This window comes from Eucyclogobius newberryi, unplaced genomic scaffold (assembly GCF_026437365.1).
Source record: "Eucyclogobius newberryi isolate DKJ021-1_F unplaced genomic scaffold, fEucNew1.0.hap1 SCAF_7, whole genome shotgun sequence".
NCBI lineage: Eukaryota > Metazoa > Chordata > Actinopteri > Gobiiformes > Gobiidae > Eucyclogobius > Eucyclogobius newberryi.
Window position 1 is genome coordinate 10,339,970 of NW_027316389.1, and position 14,816 is coordinate 10,354,785.

The following is a 14,816-nucleotide window of genomic DNA, read 5'->3' on the forward strand; positions in this document are numbered from 1 at the left end:
ATCAATACAGTCCAATTGACAAATAGCATTAGCAAATAGCATAGCAATAGACAATGAATGTAGCAGAAGCCAAACCTGGAATTGACCCTTGGCTAAGGCTCCTTTTAACGTTAAGATTGAGGGCCAAATATGGCCCCTTGGCTGTCAGATCTGATATGTTGGGCTTTCATTATTTTGGTGTCACTTTCTGACCTGAAGCCTATCTTCCGCCAGGAGAGATTTTATGCTTTGTTTTAGCTATATAAAAGATAACTTTTTTTTATCTCTAGTAATTCAGTTACGTTTTAATAGGGCTATTTGTCTCTCACCCTTGTCTACTACGTCCTCAGATGTTTCAGAAGGGTTTTGCCCATTGTGTTTGTACTTTCTGTGTCTGTGATTTCAAGTACATTTTTCTTTTACTTGTTTATTCATTTGATAGCCGGTAAAAAACTGTAAACTAACTAAAAATCAGATGTAGAATTCTCGGAGTGGGACACGACGAGATGATACACGAGATTGTAGAACAAATCGGTTGTTTTGTCATAATTTTTTTAATGTAATTTGTTTCACATTTTGCTGTGATTGTGGCACTGCTTTTTGGAATCACAGCTTCTCAAGACTGCCAGCATTAACACTAAAATGTCACATGGTAATTCTCCTCATGTGTGCACATCGTTTGTCAACTTTGCTTTGCAAGATCTTGTACTACGAGATCTTATCCCATCCGCATAAACTTCTTAAATACGGGATATTTTGTTTTCAGTGGACATTCCCTTCTCCCAGTTCTTTATTCACTAATAGTTGCAATCATTGCCATAATTGTGACTCATTCAAATGTTGGTATTGATTACATTTTGATTATTCATTTTGCTTATCTAATGTACACTAGAGCTGCAAGTAAGAATGATTTTAGTTGTCCACTAGTCAGCAATATTTTTTTCAATTATTCAGCTGCAATAATGTATCTTGAGATTTATTGTTTAGCCTTATTGTTTACCTCTTATTTGTTTAGCCATTTTAATGTAAAAGGTATAAAAGGTTTCTTGGTAGGTGTTTTAGAGTTTGTGTAGCCAAGACAACAATTATCTATTAAAATAGTCAATCATTATTTTACCAGTCAATTATTTGCCATTTTTCTGATGAATTGTTGCAGCCCCAACAAACACTAACGTGTATCAAACTTAGGTTTTCATAATTAGGCTTTCCACTTGTTAAAGATAAATCCTTGTGATGTCATTGCTCCACCTTCTACCTCTACCTCCCCCGTGAGGCCTCTTCACCTCTGCAGCTGCTTGTCCCAGGACTGAAATAGCATGTGAGTACAGTATATGACCCGGCACCACACAGAGGTTGTACTCATCCTGTGATTAAAATCATGCACTATTTACACAGTATGCAGTGCGTAAAGGTCAATATGCATGCTCATTAGCCTCTCAGGTAGAAGACTGTAGGATCAATTACGTCCCTAATCGCACAGAACCTCGCACTAATTATGATCATTATTCCCCCATTATGTCCCTTGCCTGTCATAATCAGTGTTGAATGGGTGTGTCCCGTGCAGTGGGACAGTCTAGGGATTTTTCATACTGAATGAATTACATGCTCCACTTCTCTTCGAAACAGTTGGAAATAAGTCATGTTCTGAACACCAGCAAACAGGAATCAAAGCTGAAATGTGCTTGTTTCTGCAATACTAACTATAATAAACACTGCACTTAGTTTTGATTTAAACCTGTGGTGCAAATTTATAATTTCCCTCTGATTTATTGTCTTTAAAATGTATCTTCTAAAACATACCATAGGCTGCTTTGCTTTGCTTTTTAAGATAATTTATCCTTATGGTACTTCCACTGAGAGTTCTGGCCCTTCATGTTTGTTTTTCTGGTGGTAGATTAAACTGTGAGAGACTGTAAGAACATAAAAACTCCCCACAGAACACACAGAAATGCCTCACCTGGTCCAGGAATCAAACGCAGGACCGTGAGGCTGAACTGTTGTCATTGTCCACACACATGAGAAACTGCAGCTTCAAACCCTGATCACCTGGACAGCTCACTCACCTTAAATTGGCTCCAGTGTCTACTCTGTCTGTTATGTTGTAAATTGTTATTGAAACGATTACATGCGTCATGCACTTAAGTTATTTACTTACTACCCGTTACACATTTGGCATGTGGGGCAGCAATGCACGTTAGTTAAAAAGACATTTATCATTCCTTATCGTCAATATATGTTTATATCTCTGTCTGAAGGGTTAGGGTTAGGGTTAGTGAGCCTCTCCACTGTGTCCTTAGACTGTGCCATCATCACTGATCCTTTCAGACCTTGTACCCAAAGGTGAATAATCCTGAAGTCTTTAAGCACAATATTTTGACTGAACGTTACGCTGTGGAAGTGATTTATGATATGACTGTTTCTCTCTGTGCTGTGTCCTCAGGGTGCAGCGCTGTACCTCCCTTAAGTGCTCTCACCAACAGTGCAACCAAGATTAAGCACAATATTAGGGCCCTAGAGATGACTGATGCTCCCATAAGGGACATAAATTCAATATCAAATTTGTTCTGTATAGCCCCAAAACAAAAAATATACAAAAAAATATCTGCAGGGAAAGTATGACGCGGATGTGTTTTTTCTGAACTTCTTATCTTCAAAATTGAATCTGCAGCAATGATCAAACGTTTTGCAGCAATACCAGTCTTTATTTAGCCCATTTTCTATGTGATATAGTCATACAATCACCTTTAGGATGACCTTTGGGATGACAATGACACGTCTTTGTTCGACACTTCATTTGAGGCCTATTTCACACTCCCCCAGAGCCCTATACTGAGGTGAGACTGTGCAGACCACTACAAGCGAACTTTTATGTTTTTATACGAGTGACTTTTCATGTGTATTGTTTGGAGGTTTGTTTGTGCTGAAATGGAGCTGAGAATCCGCGTTAGGGTTTGGTGAGCTCAGGCCTTCAGAGATGGAGAAGGTTGACTTTTTTATTTTACTTCATACAATCATCGTTCATTGTCATTGTGTTCAGGCAGATTTCCTGATATCCTGAATGAGTTCAACTCTTGTGGCTTCTTGTATGCAGGTAATTAACATGTGTAGCAAGAGCTGTTGAGTCTGATTTGTTATCACATCAGGCTGTCACTATATAACATTAGTAGAAGAAGAAACAACAGTTATTGACACCATGACCAGCATCTGCCCTCAGATGGATAAGTGCCAACTAGAGGCGCTTGGCACAATTTTGATATTGTGGTCTGAAGACTGTCAGAATTATTGTTTTGGTTTCTCGATTAATCACATCCAATCAATAATTGAAATCATCTTAAACTAATTCAGTAATTGAATAATTGTCATCTGTGCTGTACCCAGACTCCAAAAGATGCCGTGTGCCGAGATGTTTGACTCATCAACATCTTGAACAAAAATCAGTTCTTACAGTACATCAAAGTTTAAACAACTAATCGATTAATAGATTACCAGAATAATTGTTGCAGTCCTACACCTGTGATATTGAGCGCTGACGATGATTTGTTTGCACACAAACGTGGTGCTTGAGTGATTGCTCAGCTCTCTGCCTCGCTGCCCGGGGAGTCGGCCTGTTTTTCTCTTCTCTCTCATTAACTTTATCTATTTTGCCGCCTCTCCTATTTTCCTGTGCCAGCTCTGCAGAGAGCTGCCAACCTTCTCAATGTCACTCTTCGATGTGAGGGACATGGACAGAAGCAGTGTGTCTGCAGCTGACAGAGCAGTGTGCCCAAGACACTGTTTATGATAAATCTATTCTCTCCCTGTTTCCTGCACAGAGTTTGTCATGTAGATGCACAGTTTAATTTATGGGGCTAAGTATTTGACTCTACACCATGTTTCAAAGTCACCATCGTGTTATTGTGGCTTCTGCCTTTTTGCTACGTATTTGGATAAATGCATTATAGGCATAAACATTATTTAGCAAAAGGTGCTCCTTGAATGGCAGTCAAAATAATACAATTTAATTTTTTTGGGAATTAAATGAGAGAATAAAATAAATAATAAAAATGACATTGCCAGATGTTAAAAATAAATTGTAATAGCCAAAAGCTTGAAAATAGCTAGTATTGTCAAAAATATATATTCAATGAATATACTGGTTATAAATATACATATATATATATATATATATATATATATATATATATATATATATATATATATATATATATATATATATATATTTATTTGGGATATTGAAATGGGACAGTTTAATTTGCTGATATTGTTCTCTTACAGTAACAGTGGCTGTTCTACTTTGTTTTTCTGTGAATCTAACCCAGTGTCTCTGCTGCAGTGTGTAGGTGACGGAAGAGCTTTTGTCACTTGGCTGATCCTCTCACCTGTTGTGCTTCTATCACAGGGATTTTCCATTGATGCCTCGATTGTGTGTGTAAAAGATTGACTGTGCATGAATTAAATCCATTATTCTGCATTCCATGTCATTTCCTGTTAGACTATGTAATCAATGTATCTGGAAATTAAAGTTAAAGTAGGATTTATTTTCCCCATTGGGAAATTAGCTCTGTCCTTTCCTCATCCTTTAACCAGAGCCGCTGATGTAAAGTCAGGGGTTGTGAACAATATCAGGGCAGCATAGTGACCAATGTCTTGATCTGTGTTGATCAGGAGTAGCTAATGATTTCCCTGTTGTAGATGTTGGAAACCGGAGTACTTCCCCAATCTTGCACCATAGAATCCAATTCATTATTTTGCATTTGTATTCTTTGCACATTGTGTCTGATAAAGGGCCCAACTAGCAATTGCATGAATTCATCCGTCTTATTGATTTATTCTAAAAATAAACAAAATCAAAACTCTCCTTGGGGCGAAGGCTTCCTCTCGCTGTTTGCTTCATTTCCTCATTCCTCCATCTTTTCTCTGGCATGTTGGGAACTTTTCTGTGTTTGGCTGTATGCGATCGATCAGCATGCATAATTCATAGTTAGCGGGTTAAGAGCGGCTCTCCTCTACGGGTCTTTGATTTGTGTCTGTGTGCAGCCCCGGGGGAGTTCTGCGAGCCTGCTGCTGGTAAATCACCTCTCATACGTGCCCTCTGGTGTGGGCAAGCGTGTGCACGTGCGTGGGCACAACATGGCAGCGCTCGTATACACGGAGGAGCCACAGAGTACAGGGAAATGCTTTGTGTGAGTTCTGAAGTTTCAAACACAATACCATGCATCAATGTGCTGTTTGCTACGTTGGCTTCGAAGTCGGTTAGTGCTAGATAGTCGGGTTTGGAGGGACGAAAGTGATCCGGTTGCCATTTGTATTTTTTAGATCAAAAGGGGGAATTATGGACTTTGACCAACGTATTCTCATGTCACACAGGACACAATAATCTCTTACTTCCTCTGATATTATGCCATTACATCAGATCCAAATAACAGCTATTTAGGACGAACTTGAAGAATCTGGACAATACAACAAGCTGTACTGTTACGCCGGTTTTATTGTTTTATTTTATCCCATAGTAGATTTTAATTGTTTTTGACAAATTCATTGTTCATTCATATGTTGCACCGAATCACCAAGAGAAGTTCCTATGTTTGTGAATTCTGTTCATTGACCCTTTCTGATTCTGATTGTATGCATCACATAAAGACCTGGAAAATAATCTTCACCAATCTTGATGGAGTTTGGTTTGTCTGGCCTAAACTGTTATATTTTTGACTGATCTATCAAGAACTGTTATACTATCAGCCTGTTTATTGCTGTTAGGATTATTACTCCAATTAGTAAAAGTAGTAGTTGTAACTAGTACTGCATCGTATACAATTAGGATTTGATATACTCCCACTCCTCCTTATCGTGTAACCTCCTTTAAATAAGAAATGCAAAAATATACCCCTATGCAGTCTTGATGGCGTTCAACTTTAGAATATATGCATTCATTTAGATTGACATTTTACTTTTCATGTGTTGTTGTTTTCCTCTAATAAGACAAAAACATGTCAGGTAAATCATAAATTAAAGCATGCATTTATTATGTACAGATATTGTAAGTTATGTTCATTTTGTGATCAATAAAAGGCAACTTTGCGCACAGTGAAATCTAATAATAACTTTGAATGTGGGCGTTTGAGATGAGAAAGAAGCTAATCTTCTCAATCAACTTTGAAGAAGTTTGTGAAATGTTGTGTTTTGACTGTACAAACACACGTGGCAGGAGTTCTCATCCTCTGATCCGAAGGGCGGTCAGATCTATTGGCCCACATGTTGGTGGTTTGATTGCAGCTGCCTCTGGTGAATGCTGCCGTTGTGTCCTTGAGCACGACATTTACCCTGCCTCGCCCCCAGTGCCTGCTACACTGGTGTGTGAATGTGTGAGTGAAGGGGCGAGTGGTTCCTTGGTGCAAAGTGCTTTGAGTGTCTAGAAAAGTGTCTAGTGTGGTAGAAAAGCGCTAAAAAAATGTGACCATTTTCCAATTACTTTTAGTAGACGTGTAAGAATTCCATGTAAAGTTGAATTAATGAGACAACTAATGTAGAGAAAGTTTTGCTATTTTGGTAAGATAATGTTTTACTCATGTGGAAATTAACTTTTCTAATTTTGCATACGAGGAAGGCTATTCGACTTTTGGCTTGGACCTTTTTTCCCCTGTCACAGCTTTGCCCGTCAAAAGTTACTCTCCTCACCTCCCAGCGGCTAATGAAATCCAAGTAGCCTCGTAGCTACAGTATAGTGTACATTCATATGTGAGCTAACCAGGCCTCATTAGCTGCTGAGCTCTCCTCTCCAGCTGTTTATGTGTGTGTAGAACATCACACTGAGCTCACTCACGGTGCACCGCATTAAGACAGGAACGTTCTCTGCCTGTCTAGAATAATTTGTGTCTTTTTTGCATTGGCAGAATGTGGCATGAAGAAAATGTCAATCAGAATATCACATTTTTAAAAAAAAGTCTCATAGAATAGAATTAAAGGCGCTGTACCTGATTATTATTGATAATGTGAAAACGGAACTAGTTCATTTCAAACTCTTTACAGCACTCCACATGTATTGCTCACTTACCTAAAGCATTACCAACATCCTAATTATTCATTGAGTTTATAACTTTCCACTTGTCTCTGAGCCCAGAGCGAGTTTTGCTAACGAAAAATGTGCATGCTAACGGCACACTTCCTGCTTCTCGGAGAATAAAATTCTCCATAAATGGATGCAGAGAAGGAGCTGTGGTTTTATTTTCACACAAATAAATACTTTTACAATATAAATCTGTACAGGAGTAAGACAGATTTTACTCTATTACATGCAACACAGGGGTACAGCGCCTTTAACTGTTCATGAATTGAAAAATAAAAAGAATATTTCACAGTGTGGCATTGTACTTTTCTAGTTGTATTTGTTTTTAATTACTGGTGTTTGTATTGCTTAAAAATACTTTGTTATTGTGAGTGTGGTTGCCTCTCAACCGATCTGTACGTGGAACTCTGACTAAAAGAGTACTGATTGGGGACAAAACCCAAACTTCACATACTTCATACTTTATACAAGCCTCCGTACGCACACGCAAGGTCATTTCCTCCCCTCAGATCACACCTGGAGCGTAATCTTTAATTAAAAAAATGTTTTGACTAAATTGCCATGTCATTAAACATTTGAACAAAAACAGTAAAATAGTGCACAAATGCAATGGCCTTTTGCCAATATTTACCTCCGCTCAAAGCCCAGGTTCTCATCTTTTTCTCATTATATTTGGTGAGACCTTACTTGTGGTAATCATCATAGTTTTCCACCAGTGAAGTTGAGTTTGTGACGAAAATTTGACAAAGTGAAAAATGACCGGTATTACAAATATTGCTGGGTTCTACAACAGAATACCTCACCAATGTGAGTGTGTGAATAGCAGGTCCACCAATCTTCTGCTTGGATAAAACAAAATTAACCAGCGCACGTGCTCATCATTTTAGAAATGTGTACAAAACAACCTCCAAATTCCCCTCACAAGCAGTTGTGATTAAATGAGTAATAATGAAGGGATCTAAATGTATTTTGCACTAAACACACTTCCTCAAACCGGCTCCTCGTCTCCTCTCTAAGCACAGACCACCTCCTGCCTCGTCTCTAAAACCTGTGTATGCAGGGCGCAGAGTTTTCGGACACATCTGCACAATCCCATCAAGTTATAAATCACAAACTTAACATGGAAAATCACGTCTGTTACTTTGGGACCCTATTTTGTACTTATTTCAATGCCATACTGCGAAACATTCCAGGCAAAGCCATAACATCTCCATGGAGTCACGCCATTAGCAGACTCTCCACCAGAAAAGGCACATAGAGCACCTTTAAAAGATCATTAACAATTGTGTTTTAGACATGAATGCTGTACCCATCAGTCATAATACTTTCAAATGGATGACTGTATTTTAATATAGCACATTCTAAAATGGGAACTCAGTAACTAACTTGCACCACATGTCAGAGCAAATACCAGCCCCTAATTAACTTATCCTCATTTCACTTCCATCTCATTTGGAAACTTACAAACCCTACAATCTGCTACCCAGATACCTAACAATTTGGGTGTCCTTTTAATTATCTTTGCCTCTATCCAGTCTTAAACATCACTCAGGCCAGTTTGCAGCAGTAACGCTCTCCCTGTCGACACGTAAGCCGCCTCCCTGAGCTAATAGCCGTCCTGACAGCCCTGGTTCGATACGCAGTGCAATTACTAGCTTGGCTCACATGCGGTGCACTCCCTCATCCCCCACAGAGCAATCACCCACCCCGTCAGGCGCTCCCCATCGCTCCTGTCACTTCAGCACTATCAGGGAGCATTTGTCCCCTCAGACGTTCGGTCCCCCGCCTCGGTTCATTGTCGTCCATCTCTCGTCACTTTCTCCTCAGCGTCTGTCTCAAAACGCTTGGCCTCTCCGCTCTATCCCCAAAATATTCCCCGTGCACCGCTTTACCCTGCGCTCCTCCAATATTTAGCTCAGATGAACGCGTCAAGGCCAGTGGTAATCAATGGGAGGCTTGTCCAGTCTGTATAAATGACTCTAGCTGGTAAATGAAGAAACTTTCTGGATGTTTAGAGTTTGTATTCGCTGCAGGGAGGAATAACAAGCGCAGTGTTGGCTGCACTCGGTGTATGTGCTATAGGTGCTGCAAATGAATGCTTTCACATACCTGTGCTCCCAACAGGTTTCACACTAAATAACACAGCTTCGTATTCCTCTTCCGGCTCATTGGCTTTTTACTTGTCGATTTCTATGTACATTTTATTGTGTTTTCTCATAATACTTTCAGCTTTACGCCCCTGTTCAGAGCTGTACTATCTGGTTCATGGTCTGACAAGCAGGTGAAGCAAGTAACAGGCTAGATTTGTGGAGTTGCAAGCCTGTTTGCAATAAGAATGTACGTTTTATCAGAATGCTTTTTAGGGCTGTAGTCTACTAAAGACATTTGAAAGTGCACTGACAAGATCAGAAGATTACAGGAGATCATGGTAAAAAGTCCAATTTTATTTTATTAGTCAATTTTATGATCACATTTAATAAATAAATAGTGTTGGTCGACCAAGACACTATCAACTGATTAATTGACTAAACAACTAAAGCTCTACAGCCCTAGTCCGGTTGCTTATATGAACAGCAGATTTAAGTTCCCTCAGTGCTCAGTATTGAAACTCATGCTCTATAGTTATTATAGTAGCATGTAAAGTTCTGAGTAGGCGCTGAACTATATTTTATTGGGTTGTATCTACACATAGCTATTGCCATGTGGAATGGCAATAGCTATGTGTAGTAACCTGAATCAATACAATGATCACTGGTCTCGAGCCCTTCTCAACACCTAGTTCAATTATTTGCGCTGCTTGTCAGGCGTTGAAAGAGCAAACAGTGCTGGATAGATGGGATTTTTAGTGCAGGATAAGCAGGCTATACGTCAAAGGCAGGGGAAGTACAGGAAGTACAGCTGTTTAATATGCTGTCTCTTTAATTGCTCTGGTAAAGGTTTGGTCTAATGAATGAATGCCCTCCTGAGAATGGGGAGTAGTGAAAGCAGGGCAATGAGTTTGGATCGTAGATGTGCACCCGAGGAACTGGCTTGTAAACAGATGCAAAAATAGGAGTTAGATCACACAGATGAGGCTTAGTCAAACTTTGATTAAAAAGTTGTCCAAGCCAAAGTCTTGACTTCTTTTACAAATTGTGATATTAAAAATTGGTGAATCAAAATCAGACATTAAGTGCATTCACAGTATAGGTTGTATATACATTTACAATATTAGATTAGCCTTATTTTCCCCCTGAGAGAATAATGTCCTCTGCGGATTTGACCCTCAAACATACTGCGGCTGTGATCTGACCTGCTCGTCCCAGTCCTGGAGACGTACAGGTCCTGCAGAGCAGAGCGCACAATGTATTTATGTGTAAATATCTCATGTTACAACTTGGGCACCTGCGGTTTATTGACAGGTGCGGCCTGTTTATGTACAATTTATTTTTTCTTGGTACATTTTGTGTGCGTGACTTTTATTCAAGAGCCCTGTATAGTCTGAAAAGTACGGTCTGTTCAGTGCGGGAAGAGCAAGGCCCAAAGTTGAGTTGCTTTGTAAAAAGTTATCAAACTGACTTTTTCTACTAGTATGTATAATATGTATCCGCATTTCCCATTTTGATTGAGATGAAAATGATTAAACCAAAGCAAGCCACAATATGTATTTGGTCTTCTTAAGAACCGCTGAAGCTAAAAGCTGAATTCTGTGTTGGTCACAAACAGAGCACATTTTTCCTTCACTGTTTCAATTTCAATTTATTTCTTATAATGCCCGAGTTCAGTTTCCCTGAAGGGCGACAGCAAAAAACCTTGTACATAGGAAATTAGCAAATGCCCCAACATCCCCTGCCCTCCCCCCTCCTTCTCAGCAAGGACAAACTACACCGTTATACCCGATTGTTACTTTTAGATAAGCTAAATTGGATTTATTCAGAAAAGCAGATAGGGTCTGAAGGATGGTAACATCTAAAGAAATGCATCTTCACAGGCCATTTAATGTTTAATGTCTAGTTTTATCTGCGATGATGGATGAGGCTGGGGGGTTCATGGCAGGAGAAGCAGCCACACAGCAGGGGAATAACTGTGTGATGAAAGTTACAGAATCAATTCCTCTGACAGGTATAACGCTGCAGCTCTCAAAAAGGGAAATCAACCTGCTGTAAAAATCTTAACTAAAGGCAATAAAAGTACCAGTGACAGTGTAGTGACTAAGGAAAGACAATGATACCGTGCTAGAAAGTCGGACAGTACGCTGTGAAGTAAAAGAACAAAAGTAGAGCGTTCCCTGAGGATTTCTGAGAGAGAGAAAGTAAAAGGGCCAAGATTTTTAATTCTTGAGCACTTGTTATTTTTGGAGCAATTCAATCAAAGGCCCGTAGTGGAGACGGAGGGAGGCAGTGCACACGAGTGAGGCTTTAAACAAGCACTCTGGTCAGTCGGGGTGGAAATGGCATGATTTGTGCTGATGCCTGTAGTGGTTAAATTGGTGCGGAAGGATCAGACCAAGACAGCAAAATCCCAAAAGCTCTGCCTTAAAAGTAAAGAAGACAAATCACAATGGATTTCAAAACTCTCTATTTTCAAAGTAGTGCCACAGAGTCTGGTTTGTTATTATTAGATCCTTATTTATTTCACATTTGTCTGATAATTAAACCTCTATCAATACGTTCAAAGACATGTTTTGACACATTTTGGTTGGATTGACATAATACCATCTTACTTTTGTTATCAGGATACTCAAAAATACTTTGAGGTGTTCCTTTTTGTCAATATCCCCCACCCTAGTGTATTGACGGACAGTATTGACCATGTTGATGCTTTTTAAGTTGTGATTGAAACTCATTTGCTCGTCGTTGCACAGCCCTTTGTGGCATTAGACAATTTGCGCGGTGCAGGTCCATCTCCGTGTTCGAAATCCCCGTTCCCCCTCACCGTCCGCCTGTTTGAGAGCAGAATAAACGCATGACTGCAGATCTCTGTGCGCTCAGATGTACCAAGTGACGACATCTGCTACATAGAAAGTGATAGCTCATCTCTGTGGCGCTCTGTTGTCGCCACGTCCTCGCTGGACTTTATGCACATGAACACATTTAAATAATGACGTGCTCATTCATGTGCCATTTCTATTCCGCCGCTGTGTTTTCCCATTTACATTTTGCGTTCCCTAAGGGCCAAAGGGAGGAGCTCAGGGGGTAGAATTGGGAGCTTGACATTGGCGTGCGAGGAGAGCTCAAGGATAGGACGGCTGTCTCCATAGTCGTTATAGCGTCTCGCCAACGGCGCACGCTGCTCTCCCCAGTGGCTTTGGAGCCCTCGTCCCGGCAACGTCCCGCACAGTCACAGCGCTCCTCACCGTCTCCCTCCCCTCTGCGTCCAAAACGGTTTGTACCAGAGATGACCGATGACTCCCGCCTCAACGCCAAGTCAGCACGAAATAAAAAGGAGTCGACCTCTGCTCCGCGCACACATCCGGGAGCGCTGTGTTCCTGCGGGCGAGAGGCGGAGGTGGAGGACGGCGAGAGCGTCTAGAGTGTGAAGGATTGGACTTAAGCAAACACGGCAGGAAGTGAGAGCGGTTACGAGGGAAGAGGAGAGCGAAGAGGGGCCCGGGACGACGTGAGGAGGAGAAAGTCACACAGTGTTCTCTGGAGTGTGTCTGACGACTTCTTTAGGGAATTGAGATGTAGCGGGGCTTTTTACGTCGCCGTGCTTTTCAATGTCTTTCTACTTTCTGTAAACACAACGGTCGGCTGATTGATTGTGGCTTATAATTGAAGCAGAACAGGCACACTTTGCAGTATTTATATTTGTGTCTGTTGATTGATGCGTGTGATACAAAAATGGGTTTTATGCTGATGCTATTGGGGAAACATCCATTGATTTTGGATGCACGTGTGTAAACTGACACACCATTCGAAGTATCTGTAGTGTTAATGTGATACGGTGGTTTGAAAGCTAAAATCTTTTGGTACCATATTGGATGGATGGATATTGTGTTGTGACATACTCTCTGTCTCACACACAAAACATATTTTTATATATATACATACATATAAGAGATAGTGCTGTGGTTCAAATCGATTTGAACTGTTGTGTTTTTTCATACTGTTGGAAGTTGAATAAACGCACAGACTGAAGCACAGACTGAAGTACAGACTGAAGCACAGACTGAAGTACAGACTGAAGTACAGACTGAAGTACAGACTGAAGTACAGACTGAAGCACAGACTGAAGCACAGACTGAAGCACAGACTGAAGCACAGACTGAAGCACAGACTGAAGTACAGACTGAAGCACAGACTGAAGTACAGACTGAAGTGCAGACTGAAGTACAGACTGAAGTACAGACTGAAGTACAGACTGAAGTACAGACTGAAGCACAGACTGAAGTACAGACTGAAGTGCAGACTGAAGTACAGACTGAAGTGCAGACTGAAGCGCAGACTGAAGTACAGACTGAAGTACAGACTGAAGCACAGACTGAAGCGCAGACTGAAGTACAGACTGAAGTGCAGACTGAAGTGCAGACTGAAGTACAGACTGAAGTACAGACTGAAGTACAGACTGAAGCACAGACTGAAGCGCAGACTGAAGTACAGACTGAAGTGCAGACTGAAGCGCAGACTGAAGTACAGACTGAAGTACAGACTGAAGTACAGACTGAAGCACAGACTGAAGCACAGACTGAAGCGCAGACTGAAGTACAGACTGAAGTGCAGACTGAAGCGCAGACTGAAGTGCAGACTGAAGTACAGACTGAAGTACAGACTGAAGTACAGACTGAAGTGCAGACTGAAGCGCAGACTGAAGCGCAGACTGAAGCGCAGACTGAAGCACAGACTGAAGTACAGACTGAAGTACAGACTGAAGCACAGACTGAAGCGCAGACTGAAGTACAGACTGAAGTGCAGACTGAAGCGCAGACTGAAGTGCAGACTGAAGTACAGACTGAAGTACAGACTGAAGCGCAGACTGAAGCGCAGACTGAAGTACAGACTGAAGTGCAGACTGAAGTGCAGACTGAAGTACAGACTGAAGTACAGACTGAAGTACAGACTGAAGCACAGACTGAAGCACAGACTGAAGTACAGACTGAAGTACAGACTGAAGTACAGACTGAAGTACAGACTGAAGTACAGACTGAAGCACAGACTGAAGTACAGACTGAAGTGCAGACTGAAGTACAGACTGAAGTGCAGACTGAAGCGCAGACTGAAGTACAGACTGAAGTGCAGACTGAAGCGCAGACTGAAGCGCAGACTGAAGTGCAGACTGAAGTGCAGACTGAAGTGCAGACTGAAGTACAGACTGAAGTGCAGACTGAAGTGCAGACTGAAGCGCAGACTGAAGCGCAGACTGAAGCGCAGACTGAAGCGCAGACTGAAGCACTCTCGTCTCTTTTTCAAACTTCCACTCGTGGCCTAAAAAACAAACAATAGTAATTAAAATTGCGACAATCTAAAACTGTTATAAATTATTAATAATAACTTTAACGTTTAAACAACTATTATAGTATTGTACTTTGTTATAAGTCAAAATGTAGAAGAGAATACCATGAATGAAAAGTAACTTATTTTTGCACAATCTGGATCTAAAATGGTCAAATATCTTTGTTGGCGAGAATATAATAAAACGTACCCGGAAATGATTATTGTCTAGCCTATTTACCACAATAAACGTTATTATTTTTTATTATCCAATAATGACATCATTTTGTGGCATAAATTATAATGATATACTCTTAAATGAATAAAATAATCTTTCAAAATATTATAACTCGGTTGTTTTTTGG

The 14,816-nt window shown here is 40.6% G+C and overlaps 1 protein-coding gene across 1 annotated transcript in view; it reads left to right on the plus strand.

The window, feature by feature from the left end:
- Positions 1–14,816, plus strand: part of LOC140348707 (solute carrier family 66 member 2) — a 41,090-nt gene that overhangs the window by 25,208 nt on the left and 1,066 nt on the right. The window lies entirely within an intron of this gene.